This window comes from Idiotropiscis lumnitzeri, chromosome 13, assembly GCF_059441095.1.
Source record: "Idiotropiscis lumnitzeri isolate Australia: NSW breed Sydney's pygmy pipehorse chromosome 13, RoL_Ilum_1.0, whole genome shotgun sequence".
NCBI lineage: Eukaryota > Metazoa > Chordata > Actinopteri > Syngnathiformes > Syngnathidae > Idiotropiscis > Idiotropiscis lumnitzeri.
The window spans coordinates 2272939-2287764 of NC_142403.1; the positions used below are offsets into that span (position 1 = coordinate 2272939).

General features: G+C 43.6%; 2 non-coding genes across 2 annotated transcripts; both read left to right on the forward strand.

Annotated features, from left to right (window-relative positions):
* Positions 1 to 844: 844 nt before the first annotated feature.
* On the forward strand, positions 845 to 916 carry trnag-ucc (transfer RNA glycine (anticodon UCC)). The gene has a single exon. It is a non-coding gene; the product is annotated as a tRNA-Gly (tRNA).
* Positions 917 to 13372: 12456 nt separating this feature from the next.
* Positions 13373 to 13491, forward strand: LOC148324026 (5S ribosomal RNA). The gene has a single exon (XR_015846424.1). It is a non-coding gene; the product is annotated as a 5S ribosomal RNA (ribosomal RNA).
* Positions 13492 to 14826: the final 1335 nt, after the last annotated feature.

Genomic DNA, 14826 nt, shown 5'->3' on the forward strand with positions numbered 1-14826 from the left:
AATAAAAGCGTTCGCTGATGGACAAATTGGCCTGATTTATTATACAACGTTACACCATTGAACTCATTTTCTTTACCTGCACATTTTTTTTGTCTGTCCCTCAACCTTGGCTATGGCTAATAAAGGAATATAAGAGTTTGAGCTTAACGTCGTTCATTAGATGTTGGTGCATCCTGTGTATGAAAGTGTGAGACTGTAAAGTGCTGAGCGTGTGACTGGTGGAGCGGAACAGAGTAGGGGGTGCAAGAATGTGCAAGAATGGAATGTTTTAGGACAGACGGTGCTGGCCGCAAGGAGGGGGCGGAGACGAGATGACTCAAGCACAACCAGGAGGAGCCACCACGTGATTCAGCAGGGGAAGAAAGACCAATAAGAGCAAGCTAAAGTTAACTGCAGGATACACATAGCCAATAGAATCATGCCAGGATGCCTTTGTTGCTGTGCCATTTGCATATTGTATAGTATGAATCATTACTGGGCAACTCGGATGCAGAGTACGTCGGCTGGTGGCAACAGAGGCGTACAGAGTTGTATTGAGAGGGACCCGAGACCCAGGTGCATGTAGTAGTTTTGTGTATTAGGTATAAATCCACTCGTGCGTGAAAATGCCGGCTTCCTGTTACCTTTCTATTGCAGAACGAGCGCGCATATTGTTGGGTGAGTGAGAGTTGGGTAAGGTCACAAATTGGAGTCAGATTGCTAATTTGAGTTTACATTGATTTAAAATTAAATTCCAACATTGATTTAAAACTAAATTCCAACACTAGCCAGGGTATATCTATATCTGTTACTTCAACTTACACTTGAACTACTAATCATAACAATAATACTACAGTACTTGGAAGCGTTGGTGGTATAGTGGTGAGCATAGCTGCCTTCCAAGCAGTTGACCCGGGTTCGATTCCCGGCCAACGCAAAATGTTTGGCTGCCAGGATGGCCGAGTGATCTAAGGCGCCGCGTTCAGGACCCAGTCTCCCCAGGAGTCCTGGGTTTGAATCTCGAATTTCCCCATTGTGGGACTAATAAAGGGCAAATTATTATTATTATTAATTATTATAACACAAACAATAACATTTAAGCATGAGACAGTACCTGCTGGTCCAATGAAGAAAACTCTCAGGCAACGTTTCCTGTGACTCAAAATCCATAATTTAGCCTAAATGAGAACTAATATGAGAACTCGGTTCTTTATGCTTAAGGTTGTTGGTAACTTGACAGGTCGCCAGTCAATCACAAGGCTCATGAAAACAAATGCCAATTTCTCAATTAAACGTATTTCTTTTATCTCAGACAGTTTTTTTAGGTTGATTATATCTTAAGGCGTCAGAGTGGCACATGATGGGGTGTGCCTCTTCATTATTAGCAGATGACCTTTATTCAGTAATTAATTTCTCAATTTACATATTGAGAAGCATATTGTTTTGAAATACCCTGAGTCCCGGACAAAACCCACAGTCATGGAGAAATCATGCAAACTCTGCCAAGAGTCGGACCCATAACCTTTGCTTATCACGCTTGCACTAACTGTCTGCAAATAGCATGTGTAAAATTAAACTATAATTACAAAACATATTTGTTATAGCTTGTCCCACCAATTCTTTGTATGGTCCTTCAATGTCCAGCAAGACAAATTCTAAATTCTGTATTTAATGACACAAATACAAATATGATTACATTTAATGTACAATTTGAAATGTGGAAAAAAATAGGCGAAGAATTGGAACATGTTTTCACTCTGACCAGACTCTGCGCTCTTATTTATGGAAATAGGTTTACATTAAAAAAGTGTTGGTGCAAGCCCATTCCTGTACCAGTACCAAATTGTATTTCAATACTCCACCCCTCGAAAAAAAGAACACAAATGAAAGTCTATGCTAATTTTTTTTATGAACAATAACATATTTATTCAGAAACAGAATAAAATACCACAAAGATAAGCTTTTCTAATGCACACAACTTTAAAAAATATAAAATAAAAATGATCCAAAACACTATCATTTTCTTATTACACTTGTTGGAATTTATCTTTAAATCAATGTTAGAATTTAATTTTAAACCAATGTAAACTCAAATTAATAATCTGACTCCAATTTGTGACTTTACCCAACTCTCACTCATCCAACAATATGCGCGCTCGTTCTGCAATAGAAAGGTATCAGGAAGCCGGCATTTTCACACACGAGTGGATTTATTCCTAACACACAAATCTACAACTTGAGTTTGGGTCCCTCTCAATACAGCTCTCTTTGTCTTCGCTGTTCAGCATTAATTTATAGACACAATATGCAAATGACACAGAGACAAAGGCATCCTGGCATGATTCTATTGGCTATGTGTATGCTGCAGTTAACTTTAGCTTGCTTCTCTTGGTCTTTCTTCAAGTGGTGGCCCCTCCTGCTTGTGGCTGAAGGGTCCAGTTTCTTGTGCATCCCTTCCCCCTCGAGGTATCTGTCTGCGCCAGGCACCGACCTAAAACCTCCCAAACCTCACATTCTTTCACTTTCTTTTTCCAACTTCACCAGCCACACACTCAGCATTCCACAGAATAACAGTGACACAAGATGCAGGACATCGAATAAAACTAGCCAGGTTTAAACTCTTCCACTCCTTTATTCCCTCTCATGACCTCAGACAACTGAGGTCATCACTCGAACCCCTCATTTTATTGTTAAACACGAGCTAAAAATAAAACAACGAAAAATTAGTAACAACTATAAATCCATAGAAGGTGAGGTAAAGCTCAATAGAAAATTAGTAAAAAATTAAAAATCAATAGAAAATTAGTAAAACTTAAAAATCAATAGAAAATGTCATTCTAGTAGAAAATCCGTAGAAAATTTCATTTCCTCCTCATGGCCTCAGGTCGCTGAGGCCATCTACACATACTCACATCCCGGACTCCCGTAGGGCCACAGCTGTCCCCCCCCCCCTCCTGGGGGTCCTTCTAAGGGATCATCATGTACTGGCCACCAGGAGGGAGTGGCCCCAACGTGCGTTCAATTGTCTTAACAGTTAATGATCTGATACATGGAATACAACAACATCCACATAACACCATAATAGCGGCAAACACAGCGATAGAAATCAGTACTGATGCAATCAAGCTTTTATATTTGCCAAAGATGTTTAACCAGTCAGAGTACCAACTGGTGTCCACACCTGAGTGCTCCTTCATTTTGTCACTTAACGTGCGCAGACCCTCCAATGCCTTGGTAAGGCGACCGTCAGGAGATGTTTTGTTGGGAATCAGAGTACAACACTGATCCCCAAAAATACCACACACTCCTCCTCTTTCGGCTAACACCATATCTAAGCTTATTCTGTTCTGGAATGCCATAAGAGACGTGGCAGCCAATTGCTCATGCACTGCCTGGAGTGCTGAGGTGGTAAAATTCGCCAATCGTTGGACATTATAGTGGACATAATTAATCCGGTCCACATTTTTGTTTACTGTAACGAACAGGAAAAGGCTCTCCCATCCTTCCGCAATTTGATCCACCAATTTATACTCGTCAGGGATCCCTCTTGGAACTCCAATTGCATCTATATACGTGGGATCTCCTGCATTCAACCATTCTTGCATGTCCCTTCTCTTCCTGTTAAGGAAGGGGACTCTTCCCCATTGTCCAACACCTTCCCACTCCATTTTGGCCAGATCTAAGGCTGTCACACTAACTGGCATGATCAGCGTTACCAGGGCGCACTTACCTGAGGCATTGGTGGGAAGCCTATCGTACAGCACTTTCTCTCCACACCGCAGCCAAACATCATCACGAGCGAGAGGGATTCCTACTGGCAAAGACACATTTTCATTACACCATGACTCCTGGATATTTCCAATCCCAGGACCCGTCCCATTTAACTTTTAGGCAGGTGAACTTTTGTTTTGCAACTTGGGTGTCAAAAATAGGCTCTTTCTTTCTTATTCCCACATCATTCCATGGGTGTGTCCAATTAAAAATTGTCACCCAAGTGTTCACCTGTGTCGGTTGTTTACATTTCAGATTTAGCAGTAGTTGTTGTGTCTGTGTCAGCGTCTTACCATCATCTCGCTCTGCTCCATACCATACCATTCCATTACATGCTCCTTTCGCTCCATCACTTCTGTCATCCCGCATCCTATGTTCAAACGCCAACATCGTCCACACAAAGCACACGCCAGCAAGCAAAATAGTCAATAAGTTAAACATTTGCATCGTCATCGTCTTTGTTCAGACTCGAAAGTGTCTGACTTTGATCCAATTCATGCCATCTACACATTCCCTCTCTTGACCTGCCCGTCCGGGCGGTCAACCTCTAAGCTCAACCATGGCGGGCACAAATACTGGGGCCGGGCGCAACTGTGAGTTATGGTACCACTTTTGTCCTGTAGTTCCCAATTGGGTGGCGCGTGAGGTTCTAGCCAGAACTCTAAACTGTCCTTATCAGCGAGATTGAGTCCACCTCCGGGAAAGCACCCGGAGGTTGATGTACGGAGTGATGTCCGACTCCAGTGATGCTGAGTTCACTGAGTTCAAATATCTAACTGTGTTCCGAGATTACAAATTAAGCCTCGAGCTAACGCTCCAATTTTGACTGTTAATTGACAAATTTTAAAGCAACACAAATGAAATAGTAACCATTTATGCTTAAAATAAAAAATCCCAAAACTATAATAACGCAGATACCGAATTAAACCTCTATTTTTTCTTTTTTTTTTTTTATGGGAAGAAAAGGTGCTCTACAAGACATAGACAGCTCCAAGACCGCTGCAGTCTTCACCTCCTATTGTCTCATGATTGGCTCAATCCACCTACAGGCTGTGCCCACACTGATTCTGTCAACTGGGGGAGGGGGTAGAGACAGTAAAAACAATCGCGGAGCTGTGGAGCCGAGCCCCAAATCAGTCGGGCCCTGGGTCCACAACACCTCTAGCAGAGACACACACAGAACTACCATTTCCGAGCGACCCTTCCCTGGAAATTTTGAAATTTAGTAATGTCCCCAAAACCAAAGAATTTGTAGTCGGTGCTGAAATATGATCTCCCGATTGTGCAACAACTATGGGGTCTAGATCTCTAGTATGATGACGCGCATCAATATTCAATGCGATTTGTGGCTCGGCGAAAGTAAACAATTCATACCATTTCCGCTGTCCAGGGACAAGGCACGCGTGCGAGGCAACGCAGGTAGACATAACAAATATATAATTCTAACGCAAGATGCACTCATGACTAAATTTGGATGAGTGCATTTTTGATAAACCAAATCATGTTTGTGATCACATGTACAATGTGATATGTCAATCGGTGAATTGAAAGGGTGGCGGTTGCTAAACCACTCAGACCAGAGCAAGAACAGGGCATACCCACCGCGGGAGCATGGGAACCAGGTTTCAGAGCTGCCCTCAAATGTTTCAGTTCAGTTTAGCCACTGGGAAGGAAGAGAGCACGACATATGCTCCCTCCGACGGATGTGCAGAGTCAAGTTCAGTCCCATCCGGGAATGCCACTCGAATTCCAGTGATCGTTCAGTCAATGGCAGTGACTCAGGCAATCTTGAGAGTCCACATGGCTCAGTGGGGGTTGCGGAAGGAGCTCATAGCTCGCCCCAATATCCAGCACCATCGAAAACTTGTCCATCCACCGTCCCCGGAATGCTAGGACCTGCTAGTCCTCGAACGCTGAAGCTCCGCGGCCCCCTGTCATGGAATGGGGTACGAGCGGGTTTGTGTCAAGTGCGTTGGGAGTGGGTAACGGTGGCGCCCCCTGCGCTGGTGGAGCTCTTTGTGACAGATATGGCACCGGAGGATGGCACATTCCAGAAAGTGGCTCGGCATGGACAGCTCATCACCCAGTGACCCCACACCCCGCAGCCAGAGCACACCCCACTCACAACCCCCGTCCATAACCACCCGTACCTCTGTTACTGCAAACCCAACCTCGTTGACCGGCCTGCTATGGACAGCAGCCAGTCTGCTGTGGCGCTGCGTCACCCGAACCTTGCCCAGAAGCAGCAGAAGTGGAAGGAGCAGCTGCCTCCTTTTTTCTTATCTCTCTTGGCCTTCTAAACCTGCAAGTACAACAATTTTAGTCACGCTCCTTAATCCAATCCCATATTTTCCTTTTCTGATGTCGTGCAAAATTATGTACAAAATGTGTTCTACTTTGCCCGAGTAGCATTTCTCATTGATGGACTATTTCGCCTGATTTCTGCCACTGGGAGGGGCACGCCCTTGTGGACGGCCAACTGGAACAGCTGTGTAATGTCGACATTATTGGATGGGTCACTGCCGGAAGTCTCACTCTATTCACGTCTCGCCCTGGCCACATAGACCAGGCCTGTCTCCCCCCTTCCCCACCTGAAAGACACAGCAACATCGACCCCATCGGGCCAGAAATATCTGACGCACGGCACGGCCATTCTCACCTGAGGTGTCCCCATTTAGCTGGTGACCATCATGCTGGTCAGCAGATCTGGCCTCGGCCTCAAGTGAGGACAGTTCCTCTTAAATAAATTTTGTCCCGCTTGTAACTCTGTATAAACCTCTTAGTCTGGTGTCTCCTTTGTAGGAGATTTCAACCAACGTGACCTTTTTACAACGTGTCAAATAAACCAATGTTGACCTTTCTGCTATCTTTACAGCTGTGAGAGCTGTCACTAACACTTAACATGGAATCCCCCCTTGGGTAATTACGAATGTCTTATCTTCAAACTTCTTACAAGCACCCAGTATCCTGGCTTTACTAGATTACTGCCCTGCTGGGAGACGGAAAGAGCTTTGTCACTCTAAATTTGCGCCTGTCTTTTGTTTTCCTAACATTTTTCACATATGGTCAACTAAAGTTGCTTCAACATCTATTTCCCATTTGTTCTTAAATTTGAGGTATTCTATAAGTTATTCCAAACAGTGTTTTACAATGTCTTAGTCCTAAATACAATGAAATACGTTACAATGGAAAATATCAGAATAAAATTTCATACATCCAACATAAGACACGTGCTTGTGACCACTTCAGGGTCAGTTTTGTCTGAAATATCTCCTCTACAACAACTTACCCTTGCGTTAAGTGAGTAATTTTCCATAAAAACAGTGCCACTAATTCGACATTAACTTCAAGTATAATAATATTCCCTTTATTAGTCCCACAATGGGGAAATTTGAGATTCGAACCCAGGCCTCCTGGGGAGACTGGGTTCTGAACGCGGCGCCTTAGACCACTCGGCCATCCTGGCATCACTGCTGTGGTGCTGTATTATATGGAAAAGTCTGAACAATCCAAGAAAATTTTGCCCTATCCTGGACTGGGTGTGTGTTATCTAGTCGCGCATCCAATGTGAATAATAATAACTCCTCCTTGTTGAGGAGAACCTCTGGGATGGTAGTGGTGAGGCGCTATTTGAAGCCTTCTCCGGCCTTCTGGTCACACTGGTCACATGTCACCTCAAACCTGTGGACAGAACTGGACGAGTGGCACTTGCCAGTGAGAATGAGAAGGGGTAAATTATCTTCCTTCCAAAACTTTCAGTTTTGCATAAATTTTGTGTAATAACGTCAATCAATCATTCACTTGATGCTTGAATTTAATTACTCCAATCTTTCTCCAAAAACAATTTGAAAATCAATACTCAGGAGTGCAATAGAGATTCAGGTTGATCAGACCTGTCCACCCATCGCATCCTAAGTACTGTAAGGGCTTGCCGGTGACCTCAAACAATTTTCTGTCCTGAGGCCCGTCCCTTAAACATTCACTCAAACCACATATGCATCCAAACACTTTTTCTTTCACACTTTCATTCACCAAACGATACTTTCCAATTCCACACAGAGACCCCTCCCTTGGCGCGTCCGCCTTGATTTCACTGAGATTTGTGCTGGCAGATCCATAATTTTGCCTTAATTTAGCCAGCGTATGCCAAAATTTACAACTGTGGGTCTCTGGATTTGCCCATTCACTCCCCGTGAAGTTGTTTCTCCTCTCAAGGACGTAGCTGACGAAACTGCACCTGTGACATCAAACAGCTCATAGATGCGAATGTTAGCAGTCTGGTATTTATGGAATGATGTCATATCCTCTAAAATTGTCATGTCAGCGTTCGCGTCGTACAGTCAAAAAAAAACATCTGTCTTCCACCTTTGTCACATTTAATACACATCAGTTAATAAATCATCTACAAAACTATTTAGTCCAACTTTATATTTGGTAAACCAATCTCCAATGGCTAGATATTCCCCTTTCCAAAGATTTTCTTTCAACATGTTCATAGAATACTTCACTTAAAACTTATCCCAAAACCATAATCCCTTTGCTTAAAAAGTTAAATTTTAATAAGATTGTCGCCGCCCTGCTGTTCCTCAGGCATCCCCTGCATGTTTCAGTGTTAACTTGTGTTCTAATTCCCTGCTAATTTGTATTTATTGTTAGGTTGAATACATATATTTTATCCCGTACCTTACTACACTAGCACTGTAAAATAAAACTGCTCCACACCTCAATGAGAGGCAGATGCCTGAAGATTAGATCAACGTCTGCAACATCGAGGGGGGGGTGCTGAGACACACCTCTGAAACAAAAAGACTGTGACCTTCTTTCGAGAGCACCAAAAGGCATATCTTCCTTTTCAATCAGTTAACGACTGCCATTGATGCCTGTTTTTCCTCTTGTGTCTGAAATGTTTACATGTTCCTGCTGGTGCTTCCCCCCCCCCCCGGGGCCAGCACGGGCGTCTCCACACTCCCCTGCTGTTCTCCTTGCACCCTCTCTCTCATTATTCACAGCCTGTTCGATCAATTGTATGGTCGCTGGTGTCATCTGTGAATCGTTATCTTTTGCATCTCAAACCATTCTGCTCCCCCCCCATTAATGGCGCCGTCGGATCGGGCGGCGGCTCAAACACATACTGTTGCGAGTCTGGCAACTGTGGATGAATGCCTCTCAGACATTCCGTCTTTTCTTCCGCTTTTTCAATCACTTCATCCTCTTTCTCTGACTTCCTCCCCCTACTTGGGAACGAGCATCTAACTTCAAAGAGCTGTTAACTCTTTGTTAGAGCACACTCATGATTTTACGATTACACCTATACTCATTGCCTTCTGTAAAATCTTTCTCACTCTTATTTTTTTTCCCTTTAATTTTCCAAATTCACTGTAGCCTTACCAAAGCCACTCAACCAATCAAGGTATCAAATCACAAACTACAAAGTCAGGAACCACCTATGCTCTTGCAAAGGTTTCTCATGCTCTCAAAGCTTCCTTCAATTAAGATTTCATAACACCAATCTTTTTCTTTTTCTTCATGTCATTTCCATCTGTGCATTTCATTCCAGTTACTAATTACAGTTACCTTAATAGAAAGACCATCAACTAAAGTATGAAACATAAAATATTTATTTCTTCAATTCCTCCTTACAGCAGACCCTAATTCTTATCCTTTTCATTTGTTCAAGTCACACCTTCTTCAAAACTGCCTGTTTCATCATCCTCCTTTCAATGGAACATTAATTGTTCCTTTCTCTTTTCTTATTGAACTTCCAATCTCTACACTGACACAATTTCTTCTCTTTTCTCTAGCTTTCTTTCTTTCTCTTTTCTTATTTCATCCCTACTTCATGTTTTTCTTCTCTTTTTTATGTTTCATTTTTATGAATTTATCCTTAATCTCCGTGCCACACCCGAGACCACTATCACACTTACTCTCCTTCGCCATCTTGAAATCCACTTGTGTGTGTCCCAACCACTTCTTACGCAGAACAATTTTAGCCTTCACATTCACACAGCTTCCACACAGACACGTAAATCCCAGATTTTAAACCGTGTCCCGATACGTAAATCCCAGATTTTATACCGTATCTTAACCACGAATAGTTCCAAACTATTCTAGTAGGTAAATCCCAGATTTCAGACCCTACTAACGTCCACACTGTTACACTTTTTATTTTTTTTTTAACTATACTACTTTACTTTTGCGCCATTAATTATGCTAGAAGGTAAATCCCAGATTTTACACCCTAATAGCGTCCAACACTTTTACGCTTACTACGTTCCGCTCCTCCTTCCTCTTATAATTTAGCGTTGCCAATGTGCAGAATTTGAAAGGGTTCTGCTTACCTTGTTTCACTGTGGGCCCAAGAGGAAAGATGGTCGGATGTGTGGCTCTTTTATACTTTATCCTTTCTCAGGTCGTCACCTGGTGTGGACGTGCGAGACCCAGTCTCATGTGGTTTTTCTCGAAGTTCCAAACTTCTTTTACCTCTCATGCATCGCGTCGGCGTCACCATAAATTGTTGGAATTTATCTTTAAATCAATGTTAGAATTTAATTTTAAACCAATGTAAACTCAAATTAATAATCTGACTCCAATTTGTGACTTTACCCAACTCTCACTCATCCAACAATATGCGCGCTCGTTCTGCAATAGAAAGGTATCAGGAAGCCGGCATTTTCACACACGAGTGGATTTATTCCAAACACACAAATCTACAACTTGAGTTTGGGTCCCTCTCAATACAGCTCTCTTTGTCTTCGCTGTTCAGCATTAATTTATAGACACAATATGCAAATGACACAGAGACAAAGGCATCCTGGCATGATTCTATTGGCTATGTGTATGCTGCAGTTAACTTTAGCTTGCTTCTCTTGGTCTTTCTTCAAGTGGTGGCCCCTCCTGCTTGTGGCTGAAGGGTCCAGTTTCTTGTGCATCCCTTCCCCCTCGAGGTATCTGTCTGCGCCAGGCACCGACCTAAAACCTCCCAAACCTCACATTCTTTCACTTTCTTTTTCCAACTTCACCAGCCACACACTCAGCATTCCACAGAATAACAGTGACACAAGATGCAGGACATCGAATAAAACTAGCCAGGTTTAAACTCTTCCACTCCTTTACACTCAAAACACTTTTAGAACAGTAAAATAGAATAATTAATACATACAAATAATGAGAATGAATTAAAAGCATTACAAAGGAACAATGTTTTCCTGCGATTGGCTGGCAACCAATTCAGGGTGTACCTCGCCTACTGCCTGAAGATAGTTGGGATAGGTGCCAGCATCCCCCACAACCCGAGTGAGGAGAAGCGCTACAGATAATGGATGGATGGACATTAGAACAATGGGAACAAACAATTATTTGCGAATAAAATTTACGTCAGCAACTATCGCAGTAAAATATCCTTTTTTTCATTTTTCTTGAAACATTATGTCCCTTCTTCCTATTCTCAACTGACTCATGCTTTTCGACATTATTACGGAAGGGCAGGACAAATTGTTGTATTAGTTGCCTTTGTAAGCGTCCCATCATGTTTTGCATCTAACTCTGCTGGCGACATACAGCTTCGTCCGTAAAAAGTTGTGCTGTTTGCCGCTGTCATTCTCCTCTCCATGTGTCCATGCGTCACTCTCTCTACTTCACCCTTTCCAGCATCTTTGCTCTCTCCAAGCTTTCCTCTTGCTGCATGCATTGCTCCAGTACGCATTGCTTGCTTATTTCCTCCGACTTGCTCCTCGACAAACCAACTGTAGTTACAACGCGATAACGTTGCATGGCAAATACCGGTGCCATCCATATCTAGTAGAGCATAGTTTTAAATGTATTAGAACCCCAGTATCACTTTGGAACCAGTATACTGTGCAACACTGTTCTAAGTCTGAGACAGAGCATAGACATTTAGCTCGAATTATTGTTTGTAATGAATGGTGTAATAAATTTGAGCAAAACAAAGAAAAAACACACACCTGTCAGTCAAATGTTTGAATACATTTGATCACATGAACAACGGATGGGCTCAACAGATGTTGCTCATTCAGGATTAAGGGGGATCACAACATCACTCAATCAATGACTGATAATAATAATATTCCCTTTATTAGTCCCACAATGGGGAAATTCGAGATTCGAACCCAAGCCTCCTGGGGAGACTGGGTCCTGAACGCGGCGCCTTAGACCACTCGGCCATCCACATTATCACAAGGTGTCTGCCCGTCCGGTATTGCAGTAAGGCTTTCAAATCACCATCAACAGTCAGGGCTTGCAGAGTCCAAGCCCGCCCACACTCTCTGAAATGTGCATATCGCAGGTTGCGGCCAGCTCTGATAAGGCCTCTAACTGACATGCAGGGTGGCAGTGCATCAAGCTGATAACCTACTATTTATTCTGCTAGTACTGAGACCACACGTCATAGTGGCATGGTTTCCTACGTTTTCATTGGAAAGGTATTTAAGGTATATACAGTACATACACTTGCTGTTCAACTCTCTGCGTAACAAACGCCCGCTCGTGCTCCGCGGCTCCTTGTTCTCACACACAGTCCTCATTCAGCACCTGTGCACTCCACAATGTTACTTTCAGCCGTCAGTCACACACAAGCTGCCACCAAACAACACGTTTTTCATAATGGATCGTATTCGACACACACCTTTATGCAAACCCTTAATCATAAGCAAATTGATATCATAAGCAGATTAAAAAAAGGGAGGAGGGTGAACCAATTAGATGTTTATACCTTGACAAAGTTTTTGTTTGTGGTTCATTTGTGTGTAATTTGAGCTGAGAGAGAGAGAAAGAGAGAGCGAGAAAGAGAGAGAGAAAGAGAGAGAAAGAGAGAGAGAAAGAGAGAGAGAGAGAAAGAGAGAGAGAGACATTAAAGCACACAAAAATGCAAGTAACGTATGCCAGGGGTTCTCTCTTGTTTTACTTTGGGGAGCAACGTTTCTGTGGTGTCGGAAGGCAAAATAAATGAGAGCCCATCGCGCCAACCGGGGATTGAGTCTCTTCATAAATCGTATGTACGACAGGTTTTTGTGGTCCATGTATATGACGAAGGGTTCCTTGGTGCCCTCCAGCCAGTGCCGCCAGTCCTGCAGAGCCAGAACCACGGCCAAAAGTTCCCGGTTTCCCACGTCGTAGTTCGCTTCAGTGGGGGAGAGGCGACGGGAGAAGAAGGCGCAGGGGTGGAGTCGCTGGTCGACCGGAGATCACTGGGATAGGACGGCCCCCACTCCTGAATCAGAGGCATCCACCTCTACAACAAAAGGGAGATCACTATTAGGGTGGTGCAACACAGGCGGGTTAGTGAATGCTTTCTTAAGGCTCGAGAACGCAGCCTCGGCTTTACTGTCCCACGAGGACCGGGTCTTAGTAGAGGTGAGGCGAGTGAGGGGCAACGCCTGACGACTATAATCTTTTATAAATCGCCGGAAGAAATTGGCGAATCCTAGGAACCGCTGCAGTTGTTTCCGCGTAGCCGGTACCGGCCATTCCACGACTGCACGTGTCTTGGCCGGGTCGGCCTTGAGTTGCCCCGTTTTCAACTATGAATCCCAGAAGCCACACACGTCTCCTGACACGCATTTGCAAATCAGCACACCCAAAATGTAAAATTTTGAAAGCAATTGTTGCTTACGGCCATACTACCCTGAGAACGCCCGATCTCGTTCGATCTCTGAAGCTAAGCAGGGTTGAGCCTGGTTAGTACTTGGGTGGAAGACCGCCTGGGAATACCAGGTGCTGTAAGCTTTTGCACCGTAAAAAAAAAAAAACTTTGACAAATGTAAGCAAGTATGCGAGCTGCTTTTTAATAAATTTCCACATATTCAAAGCCACACCCAAGTCTCCTGACACGCATATGCAAATCAGCACACGCATTTGCGAGTCGTCCGCGGCAGGACTGTAGCAAACGTCACCTGTAAGAACACAGCCAATCAAAAGGTCCCGTTTTTACAGGTCGCCCATCTACGGATTTTTGTCTGCATTTAACCATGTGTATGTGCCAACAAATCATTGTACACATTTGCTGATATTTGTCATATATCTGTGACTTCGATCATGCATTGTAGATTGTTGTTACACATTTGTGACTGTGGTTATAGTTTCAGATTCTTGTTACGTATTTTTGGATTGAAGTATTTGCCACAATAAAGACCACATGTATAAGATGCAAAATTTTGAAAGGAAATGTTGCTTTCGGCCATATGAATCTGAGAACGTCCGATCTCGGAAGCTGAGCAGGGTCGGGCCTGGTTAGTACTTGGATGGGAGACCGCCTGGGAATACCAGGTGCTGTAAGCTTTTGCACCGCAAAATATAAAAAAAACTTTGACAAATGTAAGCAAGTATGCGAGCTGCTTTTTTTTTTTAAATTTCCACATATTCGCCTGACAGGCTGAGAGCACAAAATGCCAACATTCAGCGTCCCCTGCCTGGGTGTTGCTACAGTCTCGCCGTGGACGACTCGTAAATGCGTGTGGCAATTTGCAAATGCGTGTCTGGAGACTTGAGTGTGGCTCCGGAGCTACACATTAAGACCAAAAGGGGACCCTCGTAGTCTACAGGTGTAGCAGACAGATGACCCGATGCAGTCCGGTTGGGTTGGTGCAGTGAGTGTTTACTAAATGAAAAATTAATGAATCAATTTTAAAAAATGGTGTTTACTGAATGCAATAAAGGGAAGTACAGTGGAACCTCGGTTCTCGACCATAATCCGTTCCAGAACCCTGTTCGAAAAGCGAATTGTTCGAACACCGAAACCATTCCTTTGCTGCTTGCACTGACTTTCTTTGGAGGCATGATTAGGGGCTAAAAAATTCGTAAACCTATATAAAACGCGAGAGCAAAACGCAGCACATCCGCACGCGACAACAGTTGGTCACGAAGAGAGCGATCTACACCCGTACGCCGCTCAGCATCCCACCCTCGCGTACGCACTCACGCGTCGTACCGGCGTTCGAACTCCGATGTTTGTTTGAACTGTGAAGCAAGAATTTCTCTATTTTTTTTGTTCGGACTCCGATTTGTTCGAACTCAGAGTCGTTCGAGAACCGAGGTTCCACTGTATAGTTAATCTGGCAATTA